Consider the following 12,193-nt stretch of genomic DNA (forward strand, 5'->3'; position numbering starts at 1 on the left):
CCCAAGAGTAATAAAAACACTTGTTAAAAAAATCCTGAGTGAGGCTTTCATAAATTGCATTTAGCTGACGCTTTTATCCAAAGCGACTTACTATTTAATAAATGATAAATGATTATTCATAACAAATATGAGTGATGTGTGATATGTTGTTCAATATATTTATTCAGACAATGTGAGTAGAAATACAGAAATTCTGCTCCCACCTAAGGCCAACGTTGCAATATTACAACATTTCCCTAAAAACTTACCAAAACGTAAACATTTTTAAAACTCTTTCATTTCTGCTCCAGAGCAGTTAAATTGGGATTTGATATGTGGGGGGGTTCTGTTAGAAGGTGCGACGGGGGAGGGGGGAGAGAGTTAGACGCTCGTGAATTGTCAACGGGGGGGGCCTCTCTGCACGGAGGAGCCGCGGAGAAGAGACACACGTTCACTAAGCCGAATCACAGTGATCTGCTATTTTAAAGTAAATTCAACACATATCGACCCTAAATATAGCATATATGTGACCCGCTGTATCGAAATCAGTCGGATGTCGCAACGGCTCATTTCAAAATAAACGTGGATTTGCGGAAAAAACTATTTTTTCGGGGTTCGGGTGTTTTGTTTGATTTTAAATAAACAAAGTCTTGGCTTTCAGAATATGAAACTTTTATTTCCAAAATCACACGATAAATACATTTGTGAAGCTTGTAAAGGGAAGATGACAGGCACCTCTCAATCGCAATCTGCTGTTCCGTAGCGCAGCTCCCCCTCCCTCCGGCTGAAATGATGAATGTAAGGCATAAGTAATCATAGATAACACGGCAGGGTCCGTTACAGTTTGTTTTCATCTGATTTCAAATAAACAAAGTCTTGGCTTTCAGAATATTAAACTTGTTTCGGCAAATTTAGATGATAAATACAACTATGAAGCTTGTAACGGCATATTTACAAGCGGAGAACGGAGTAACTTAACGTCACAGCAAGCATAACAACAGCCGGTGTTTCTCGTAACACAATATACACAAACGCAAAAATACACAAACACACACACACACATACACTCACTCACACACTCGCGAGCTTCCCCCAGACCAGTAATCCAAACGGAAATATTTTCCCTCCGGACTATTTTGATCATTTGCTCCGCTAATAATCAATCAGATCGATGGATTCCAGAGAAGAGGAAACTTTGAAGGCCTTTTTCTCAAAATGATGACTCGGTGACAGTCATTATATAATGTGACATATTTTGCTTAATATTTGGAGTACAACAAAAATCTTGATATCATTAGAAAGCTAGGAATCTCCTCTTTCCAACAGTGTATACAACTCAAAATGTGTCTTCGGGTCAATGCGACTGATTTCGATAAAGCAGGTCACATATTAAGAACGAGAAAGTGTTAACATCGTTTTTTGTAAACATATGACAAATGTGCGAGGGTGATGACATCAGAGCATCGTCCTATGGGCTTAGCCCCGGACAGGTACAACAGGTATTCACTCAGAGGGGGGTAGGTACCCATTTACATGTCAAAAATCAACATACAGTACTTCCTCCACAAAAGCAGCCTTCTCTTTATTCAACGTGGTGGGGGCCGAAGGAACCGGGCAGAGTTTTTTGCCAGTCAACGTGTGTGAAAGTTTAAATCTTCCTTATTGAGCTTTAAAACAAATGAATAACGACTATATATAATAATAAAATAAACACCGGCATTAAAAAAAAAGTCATGAAAGAGATAAGGAGGAGAAAAGGTTTAAGGAAGTAAGCAAGGAATACAGAATGTCGAAATTAATCCTCTGTTTCACGCGATGTCGAACATTGAAAAGTCCTTATAAAATGATAGAATTTAAAAGAGTCTTGAAAAAGCATGGTGATGGCAATAAATGCATTAATGAATCCCCAAAATCTACAGAATACATTTCAGTTAGGGGGAGCAGTTACTGAGAAGTATATAATGAGAACTGCTACCAATGGTGGCCTATTTAGTTTATTAAGAAATACATATTTTTAGCTATTCATTCACAGAAGTGATCTATCTAAGTTCTATTCATATTCTTGACGGGAAGAGTTAGTATACAATAGGCTTTAAAAGCCTTCTCCAAATCAAACCAAGATATCTTGGGTCAGTCTTTTCTTCCAAAAAGTTTGTGACAAGATGTGAAGGTATTCACTCAGAGGGGGGTAGGTGAACCGGTTTTTCGCCGGTCAACGTGTGTGAAAGTTTAAATCTTCCTTATTGAGCTTTAAAACAAATGAATAACGACTATATATAATAATAAAATAAACACCGGCTGTTGTTATGCCTGCTGTAACGTTACATTACTCCGTTCTCCGCTTAAGTAATTATGCCGTTACAAGCTTCATAGTTGTATTTATCATCTAAATTTGCCGAAACAAGTTTAATATTCTGAAAGCCAAGACTTTGTTTATTTGAAATCAGATGAAAACAAACTGTAACGGACCCTGCCGTGTTATCTTGATATTTCCGGCACAGACCCTTTCATACCGGCAATGCGCGATAGAAAGAACAGGAACTGCGACAGCATAAATATGCGAACACAAACAGGGGTATCAACAAGATATCACAGGGGGGGTTGGGACACACACATTCCGATGGCCAATTAGTTTTAAACAAAGAGTAGGCTATATTCAACATAGGTGGGTGGTGGCTGGTGAACGGTATGGTCAATGTTTGTAAACACTGTGACATTTTGACTTTATTTGATCATTTCAGTTAAAAACTAACGTTCATATTTCATATTACTGTTTTGCCTGGCTGGACCTGTAATTTACAGGAAAGGAGTGCACGCTACTAAAGAGACACGCTACCATGGAAACCAAACAATGGTGTTGCTGTATTGAAGTCCGAGTGGAAACAGTCATATTTGGAGCGGCCGTTATGTTAGAATGAAACAGTCAGGTCGTGACTCACAAAAAAAAAGTGTTACTTCGGCGGTGATGTCATATTGGATTTGGTTGACCCAGAAGTCAGAAAAGATACCTCGATTAATATCATAGTCAATGAATCACTTGATGCAACAGACCAGCTCATGACTTACTTCTCAGACTGGAAAAGACTCAAAGTGTCGGTGGCCTGGTTTCTCAGGCTGAAGACAATTCTGTTGGAGTTGAGTCGTAAAAGAAAGGATTTGAATCCCTCTGCACAAGCTGGTCAAGTGAAAAGACTGAAACCCAAAGTCAATCCGGAGAGTCACATCTTGACACCTAAAGATCTCTTGGAAGCCGAGTTGGCTATAATACGCTACAGTCAGCAGCATAGGTTTAACGATGAAATCACTTCTTTAACATCTGAAACAGGAACAGTGAGCAGACACAGTTCCATCTACAAGCTGGATCCGATTCTGGAAGATGGACTACTAAGTATTGGACGTTTTTCCTGACAAAGGAGGACTGGTGCACTCTGTAAAGCTACAGACCAAGACCAACATGATTGTGCGACCTATTACTAAACTATGTTTAGTACAAGAAGCGTAGGATGTGCATTTCTATGTATTGAAAAATGATTTTCACATTTGGCTCCTTAATTGTTTTGAATTGTTACCTGTACTACCAATTAGGGGCCGGTGTGTAGGAGCCAATTAACACTGTGGGAATAAAGGTAGGAACCTATGTTTGTTGGTTAGAGGTTCCGCCGGAAAGCCATACAGTTTTTGACCACACACGGACCACACACACAAGGAGCACACACGGACGACACACGGAGAACACACACACACGGAGCACACACGGGGCACACACACAAACACGGGATTACAAACAAATGCAAAAGGTATTGTGTGAACCGTAATATCGTGTGGTGAATGATGGAAAGAAGCAAGTTAAATGGAAACCAGTAAAAAAGGAAATAAATGGACTGTTTCGAACTGGAAACTTTGTTTCTGACTTTTATTCAGCAGCAAACTTTGTGTGCGTCAATTACACCAACATAGCGGACCCTCAGAGGCTTAAAGCGTTGGCTTAGCCTCTACAGGCCTGACTTTAACAACTATATTTAGATGTTCATAAATATCTACATTTATGTATAAATACTAGGGCTGTCAGTCGATTAAAATATTTAATCGCGATTAATCGCATGATTGTCCATAGTTAATCGTGATTACTCGCAAATTAATCTCGCAAATTAATCGCACATTTTTTATCTGTTCTAAATGTACCTTAGAGGGATATTTTTCAAGTTTTTAATACTCTTATGAGTGGACAAATATGCTTTATATGTTTGTTTATTATCATTTGAACAATGACAAATATTCTCATGAATATTAAACACAACAACCTCTGAACATTACAAATATTCGCCTCAATTCAACCTGGAACCTCTCTCATACAATAATACAATACAGTGTGTGTGTGTGTGTGTGTGTGTGTGTGTGTGTGTGTGTGTGTGTGTGTGTGTGTGTGTGTGTGTGTGTGTGTGTGTGTGTGTGTGTGTGTGTGTGTGTGTGTGTGTGTGTGTGTGTGTGTGTGTGTGTGTGTGTGTGTGTGTGTGTGTGTGTGTGTGTGTGTGTGTGAGTGTGATGGATCATTGGAGCTATGTGCAGCTCCAGGCATATATGCTCGAACAGGAGCTGCCTGGACGCTGCAATCATGTTGCGCGCACTATCCGTGCTGAGTGTGCTGATTTTTCGTACAATGTCCCACTGTCTGGCTACCTGCATAAAGTCAAGTGCTCGGCGCAGTTGTCGGCCTTCTGTTTTCATTGAAACAGCTCCTTATATCCGTTAGCGCAGCTAGCTAGCACCAGATGCTAACAACAACAACAACACGTAAGGTGTGCCTCGCTCGCGCCACACATACACACACCCTCCCGGTCCTCCCGATGGCCAGTCCGGGCCTGCCGGTGAGCGTGGAAGTGTGGTCTGCCACAAGCGGGCGGCAGGAGCGGGGCTGTCAGCATCAGCTTGTAGATGGTATTTTAAACTCGATGCGCTCTGAAACTACGGGGCGACCGAGGACAAAAAATACACATGCGTTAATCGCGTTAAAATAATTAGTGGCGTTAATTTTTTTTTGCGTTAACGCTTTATTAACGCGTTAACTTGACAGCCCTAATAAATACATGTGTAGCAGTTAGACAAACATAATGAATAGATCTCATTATTACCTATTTTATATGTACTAAAAAATTAAGTTTACTAAGCCCCCTTTTTGTTTTAATTTATTAGACAAAATCATTTGTGCTTAAAGTCATATACTGTTGTGTCTCAAACGGATAGACTACTAGATTATTAATTAATTTGCCTAATAGTTGCTTAAAATGCTACAATAATAATACACCTCGTAGCGCCAGCTATTCACATTAAACTACACTACGAGAGCCCCTAACCCTTTACCCCAACCACCAACCTTAACCCAGGGGTTGTTCAGAATGTGCTATTGTATGCAACCATAGCGGAATCTGAACGACGCCGGACATCAAAGTCAAAGAATATTCATATAAAATCAAGTATACCATTGACGCATTTGATATTCACAGCACATCTTCGATGGCACACCTAGTACACTGGTGTAACGTTTCAGAGCTCCAGAAAAAGGCTTTCAAGAAGAAAAAACACGGCGGTAGGCTAACACCCCACAGACTTCCAAAAGGCCCCACTGCCTTAACATTCAAAGATTCTTCAAAAATACACACAGCAACCCAGGTGAACCATTTGCACTGTGCTCCATCGTCATGTTCTCTACTGCTCCCACCTGCAATGTCAGCGTTCTGCCTGCCTGCTTTTAGCGCCATTCTAGGCACCAAAAAGCACTGCAGTACACGCCCATTAACATGTTGCTTTCTTGCTGTCTCCCACTTGCTGTCTGTCCCTGGTCCTGCCTGCTGTCCCTGCATGGCCCTGCCCCTCCCCTGCCTCCCTCCCGGCCATTCCCAACGCACCAGGGTTCGATTCAACTGCACAAGGCTGGCTGGTGTGAACGTGACCTAAAACGAGGTATTAATTCCTTCACAAAACAAACAATGCCAGAACCATCAATGACAGATTTATTTATTTGAAAGGCGTGTTTCAACTGCAGTTACAAAAACACTCACTTACAGATGAAGCGTCTTATTTTGGACAGTTTAAAGTGCGAGGGTCGTGATCGGTTCATGCACGTTCCGTGATGGCCGGCCGGTCCCCAGTCAGACTTGATACCGCCCCCATGATAAATACATTTAATTATTGTGAAGCCAGCTGCAATGGATCATTGATCCACCAGGGGGTGCAGTGGGGTTCCACACTGGAGTCATGTGAAATCAACTTCTAAATAATAGATGTTGTTTAGTCGGAAAAAACGAACGAGCCGGCTCTCCCGATTTTTAATCCTAATTTAATCATCATCATTGATGTTTATGTTCACCGAATTGACATGAAATCACTGACAAATATGAATATTCTGTATTCAACTTCATTGAAACGATCAGGATGGGTGTTATTTTTCCCCACAATGACCAAGTCGCTGCAAATGATCCCATGTATTACATGTACATGGCCACATTCTCAACAAAGTTACGTAACGAAACATTCTGTATTCCTTGCTTACTTTTTATTTAATGCTTTATAACAGCTGGAATAGTTCGTTTAGAACAGGCACCTCACTCGCAATCTGCTCCTCCGCAACGCCTACCACCTACCTCCGGCTGAAATTATGAATGTACAGTAAGGCATAGTAATCATAGATAACACGGCAGGGTCCGTTACAGTTTGTTTTCATCTGATTTCAAATATTTCAAATGTCTGAAGTTAATAAATACATTCTCAGTGTTCAAGTCAATAATAGTCATATAAGAAAAGTACTGATCTAATAACAGAGATTTTATAAGGACTTTTCAATGTTCGACATCGCTCATGTGAAATACAGTAAACTGGATGTTGTGGTGCCGAGAGGCGGGGTATCAAAAGTACAAGCTAAACTTTTATTTAGCATCTGAACGATCTGAACACACTTGTAAACAACGTGATGCCCGGGAAGCGAAGACCCGGCGGAAACAGCTGGTCTGGTTCACTAAAATGTCCGTGTACAGTATATCTGGTACTAATGTATAGCGGATCTTTGTTAAGATCCATATGTCACGGATAGATATTATATATACAGATGGGATGGCAGAAGGTGCTATATATATATATATATATAATTCCAAAGCTGGTAAAGACCTTTCAAATTTAGCAATAATAGTCATATAAGAAAAGTACTGATTTGTTCTTGAATATTATAATAAAATAAACACCGGCTGTTGTTATGCCTGCTGTAACGTTTACTTTCTCCGTTCTCCGCTTAAGTAATTATTACTTCCTGGTTAGCTTTCCGCTCGAAATTTAAATCTGAAAATGGCAAAATAACGGAGAAAAAAACGTTCACAGAGAAGACGACAACAATTGTCACTTGCACTTGTCATTTAGCATCTGAACACACTTGTAAACAACGTGATGCCCGGGAAGCGAAGACCCGGCGGAAACAGCTGGTCTGGTTCACTAAAATGTCCGTGTACAGTATATCTGGTACTAATGTATAGCGGATCTTTGTTAAGATCCATATGTCAGTAGAGATGGGATGGCAGAAGGTGCTATATATATATATATATATATATATATATATATAATTCCAAAGCTGGTAAAGACCTTTCAAATTTAGCAATAATAGTCATATAAGAAAAGTACTGATTTGTTCTTGAATCAACTTTTTTATGGAAAATGTTTTATGTAATTTTATTTCATTTTAAATAAAATGAAAGACATTCACAGTTAATGTAATTAGATATACATTATTAATGCCATACATTTTTAAATGTAATTAGATATACATTATTAATGCCATACATTTTTGCATAAATATTTATTCAGTATGATAGCTGTCTAACAGAAGTTAAATCCATTTCTCACTTATTCTGACAATGTACTTAACCCCAAATAAAAGAACCCAATAAAAATAGTTGTTAAATAATAGTGAAGTCACGTTGTAATAACAATAATTCATCTCTCTCGGTTTTTTTTGTTTTCTTTGTGTGCTTTGCCAAAAGCCACTGTGTCAAGTGTCCTAGTTGGGTTACCGTAACGAACAGCAGCCGGCTCTCGATTTTTAATCCTAATTTAATCGTTTATGTTCGCCGAATTGACATGAAATCACTGACAAATATGAATATACTGTATTCAACTTCATTAAAATGTTATTAACGTGCCTAAACTCAGTAATTCACTAAAAATTACTGATCCCTCCGCGATGCGGAGGGATCCCTGGGTCCCTTGATCCCTGGGTGTTATTTTCCCCCATAATGACCAAGTCGCTGCAAATTATCCCGCTTATTACATGGCCACATTCTCAACAAAGTAACGACATGACTCCCAATATTAATTAAAATGCTTTTATGGATTTAGAAAATATTTTTATTGATTTAAAACATAGTTCTATGTATTGATTTAAATGTACATGCATCCGCTAAGAAAAATAGTCCGTTGTTACCGTTTTTTAAACAGTCAGAATGAAACGGCAGCTCTCAGCTGTGTGTTCACACTCCTAACTCTGATCTTTCTTTTCCAACAGTTAAGTTAACTGTAGGTTACTCTGAGTGACAAGCTTACAGTTAGTGAAGTAACACTTTTTTTTTGTGAGTCACGACCTCGCTGTTTCATTCTAACATAACGCTCCAAATATGACTGTTTCCACTCGGACTTCAATACAGCAACACCATTGTTTGGTTTCCATGGTAGCGTGTCTCTTTAGTAGCGTGCACTCCTTTCCTGTAAATTACAGGTCCAGCCAGGCAAAACAGTAATATGAAATATGAACGTTAGTTTTTAACTGAAATGATCAAATAAAGTCAAAATGTCACAGTGTTTACAAACATTGACCATACCGTTCACCAGTCCCCACCCCACTCTTTGTTTAAAACGAATTGGCCATCGGAATGTGTGTGTCCCAACCCCCCCCTGTGATATCTCTTCACAGGGGGGAGAGAGTTAGACGCTCGTGAATTGTCAACGGGGGGGGGGCCTCTCTGCACGGAGGAGCCGCGGAGAAGTGAATCACAGTGATCTGCTATTTTAAAGTAAATTCAACACATATCGACCCTAAATATAGCATATATTAAGAACGAGAAAGTGTTAACATCGTTTTTTGTAAACATATGACCAATGTGCGAGGGTGATGACATCAGAGCATCGTCCTATGGGCTTAGCCCCGGACAGGTACAACAGGTATTCACTCAGAGGGGGGTAGTTACCCATTTACATGTCAAAAAGCAACATACAGTAGGCGGGTGGGGGATGGTGAACGTTTACATTTCTCTACAGCAGTGGTTCCCAAACTTTTTGTGCCCAAGGCACACCAAAGGACAAGTAAAAATCTCAAGGCACACCTATTGTGCGAAATAGCCCTTATAACACGTGTTATCACTCATATCATGTAAAATATCTGTAAATGTGCATAATTATTTACTAATGCCAAATAAAATGTATAGATAGAACAATCAGTGGTTCAAGTTAGTATATTCCTCAGTGTAACATATCCACTAGTTGCAAAGCTTAAACATTTTTATATATTTTTTTATTTTAAGGGAAAGGATGTTTTCACTACTCAGTTTGTCAACTATGTTACGGACAAACTTGATGTCATTACAATCATTTGATTAAGTCCTGCACTTCAAGTAAAATCAAATTTGAAAGGCTCTTGAGTCTATTCTACCATATATCCAAAGATTTTTTAAAGTTTAAAAAATAATTGTATTAAAGTTTTGTTTTTTCATGTGATATGTTCAGGACTGTCATTAAGTTTAGGGATATTTTGTATTATAAAACTACCATACAGGTCATTTTGATAGTTTTAAGAGATGTCATGTAAAACTCCAACCTGTGTAGATATACATTATACTATAAAGGATATCAGAAGCACTATTTTAGATATTTTAAATTTGAAAAAATGAGGTGCAACATAGTTGACAATGAAAGTCAAACATTTGACGCAAATAACATAGTTGACTGGACACATTATTAACCATCAGCACTATGTTAATTTCAAGGCAGAAGTGCAAAATTCCATTGATAATGATGTGTAATGACGTCTACATGTCGTACAAATTGTCAACTAGGTTACCTGTCAACTAAGTTACTACAGTTATTACAGTACTGGGTAACTCAGTTGACAGGTAACCTAGTTGACAATTTCCCTATTTTGACCCATCATTTCAATGGTAGGCCTTGCCTGGATGACCACATGTCATTTTCTTGAACAGGTTAACATCACATTTGCACATATAATTGAATTAAAATCATTAAACAATTGTAAACCATAACAATGTACGTAACATTGTTGATTGTCAATGAGTATATTAATTGACCATGTGCTATTATACATAAAATATTGTAAAAATGTAGAGGACAATCACCACAGTGTGTTCAAAATGTCTGCCAAAGAGGAACATGGCATCATGTGATGCTGGTGACATGGTATTGGGACAAACAATTTTTGAGTTAAAGGGGGAAGTTCTGTTAGTAACATAGTTGACAGAACTTTTGCGGACATTCATATATTAAGATATTTAAATTATTTAAAGGGGGAAATCAATTAAAAATATGTTATTATTCTTTAGTATTTAGACTTTTGAAATAAATGAATCATTTTTTAAATTTACTTTAATGGTTTTTATTCATTATTTTGAATCCAAGACACCCTCAACTGAAAAACGGACATAGCAAAAACTGACAATTTAAGAACATCATGACACATTTCAAGCTAAATAAAGCATAGGATGCACATAATGTTTGTGTGATATTATAACATGCTTTCCAATAATAGGCAAAATATGATATTTTTGAAGAAAATAGTTAGAATAATTATAATTATCATCAATGGACATCAATGGACATGGAATGTACCCTAAATTGTAGAATCACTCAGCAGTTACATACACCAAACCTTCCAGTTATATTCCTATCAATATTATGAAGGCTTTTACAGAAGGGTTTGGTCATATATAATTCATAGCCTGAATTATATAACATTTTATACCTAAAAACATGGTGAAAATTGATATTTTAGGGCTGTTGACAGTATTTTCTGATTTATGGAGTGATACAAAGAGATATCCAAAATCCCTTCTGTAAAAGCCTTAGATACTAATATGACTACAAAATGAAACAATAATTTTGATCCTGGCTTTATCCAAAGTTCAGATTTCGGTTCCTGAAATGTGTTAAAATATGCGCATATTTCATGAGGTAATGGTTCATTTGGATATTTAAACATGCTATTTCAGAAAACTTGTAATACAAAAAACAATTGCCTTATTGTAAGTAATTAACTGGAGAAATATTTAGCTGATATCTTTAAGTTAAAAATACCCTATTCACCTGGGGTGTCTCGCCTTAATTAGATGTTTGATAAGTGCAGATCACATAGTAAAACACGTACACAGATACATTATTTTGTATTTTTATTAAATTCGACAATGTCAATTTCACTTTCCACTATGTCCACCGTTGTTTTTCACAACCAATGGCAGAACTTTATTGAGGCCTGTAATTAGTCAACTACAGGTCTCTTGAGTCAGTCTTTTTCTTCCAAAAAGCTTATGACAAGATGTTATTGCTCTTGGGGCATTAAAAACAAGATTTTAACTTTAGTTTTTTATATAATATCTGCATTTTCTATTGTGAAAAACTAAGTCTTAGTTATTTAATATATAGCGCCATCTCCTGGTTAAACCCTGAAATTGGAGAATAGTGGGAGGGCCTAACATTCCTGAATACTGGTCTTTGGCAGGCAACTGGCTGGCAACTGGCTGGCAGTCGGCAGGAAGCTGTATGCTGGGGTCCAAAATAAGAGGCTCCATCTGTACTCTACATTAACTCTCTACCCACTGGATGTCATTTATCCAATGCAATCAAAATGTTAATATTGAGAGTCTGATACAAGCAAAAAGCACTGCTGCACATTAACATGGCTGCCGAGCTCTGACCTCCTGGGTTAACTCTTCATTGTTTTCAAAATAGTTTAATTAGTATCACTATTATCAGGGGATATAGAAGTGATGTGGAGCACACCCGCTCCCTGTAAACACACACTGTGCTCAATTTGGGGGAGGATATGGCGCCCTCTGTCGAAATGTATTCAAATGTGATATTCCAAAAGTGCTATTTCTGCATCTCTAGCACTTTCTGAACATAAAAGTCAAAGAGTGTGTGTGTGTGTGTGTGTGTGTGTGTGTGTGTGTGTGTG

Source organism: Trematomus bernacchii, unplaced genomic scaffold, assembly GCF_902827165.1.
Source record: "Trematomus bernacchii unplaced genomic scaffold, fTreBer1.1, whole genome shotgun sequence".
In the NCBI taxonomy this organism is placed as follows: Eukaryota; Metazoa; Chordata; class Actinopteri; order Perciformes; family Nototheniidae; genus Trematomus; species Trematomus bernacchii.